The following is a 1,024-nucleotide window of genomic DNA, read 5'->3' on the forward strand; positions in this document are numbered from 1 at the left end:
AGGGTGACAACCTACCTTTGAAACATGCTTCACCCCGGGGCTAGAGTCCATTTTAAAGGGCCTGTGGAGAGAGAAGCCGAGGGCTGTATAGTGACAATGCCTATTTTCCACAGCACGGCTCATCAAGTCGGACTTGGCATAACTGGGGGGTGAAATTCAAGCCAATCTCAGAACTGCTGTTTTAACAGTTTCAATAAATGGATAAGACTGATGCTTCTAGCTCAAGTGAGATTTGGGGTTAGATATCTTAGTTTGGGTTAAACTATCTTTTATCTCAAATTAAACGAGACCATGAATGTAAATCATTTTTTAAAATTCCTGGAAGACGTTAACTTTTATTACTAATCCATGAGCTTTGGCCATTCTCAAACATCTTTTTTTTTTTTTTTTATGCCTACAGCACCTGGTCTTCCTAGGTGGTCTCCCATCCAAGCGCTAACCAGGCCCGACCCTGCTTAGCTTCCGAGACCAGACGAGACAGGGCACGTTCAAGGGTGGCGTGGCCGTGGACTCAAACATCTTTACTTCCACCACAGCTCCTTACGCTGGGTCTGGCATGTAGCTGTCACTCCGTAAATGGGAGTGAAACAACACTAGAGACGAGCCGGCTAAGTCTGACACGCACAGTAATGGGCCGGTCACATCCACTCCTTCCACTGAGAAGGAAGCGGACAGCTCCAGCTACAAGGATTGGGAAGCTGAGACAAGCTGTGAAACAGTGGATTAGCAGGTTCTTAACACTAGGGACCATGGCGGCGGCACTTCCACCTGCGGAGAAATAGTGCGGATGGTCTCTCAAACCTGTCCCACGTCTACGAAGATCCTACGCTGTTTATAGTCTTTTGGCCCAGAAGCGAGGCCTTTCCCACAGAGCCAACAGAAGAAAGCAAGCATGAGCCCGCGGTCACGTGTGACGGTGTCCCTCCTACGGTGCCCGTGCATTAGGGCGCTGGCGTCCGTCGGGGCTTCCGGCAGGGGTCCTACTCAAGGACACGGTGTAGGAGGCACAGGCGAGCAACCGAGA

The 1,024-nt window shown here is 50.2% G+C and overlaps 1 pseudogene; it reads right to left on the reverse strand.

Moving 5' to 3' along the window:
- Positions 1 to 391: 391 nt before the first annotated feature.
- On the reverse strand, positions 392 to 511 carry LOC111746598 (annotated as a pseudogene).
- Positions 512 to 1,024: the final 513 nt, after the last annotated feature.

The sequence above is a fragment of the Pteropus vampyrus genome, unplaced genomic scaffold (genome assembly GCF_000151845.1).
Source record: "Pteropus vampyrus isolate Shadow unplaced genomic scaffold, Pvam_2.0 Scaffold194, whole genome shotgun sequence".
NCBI lineage: Eukaryota > Metazoa > Chordata > Mammalia > Chiroptera > Pteropodidae > Pteropus > Pteropus vampyrus.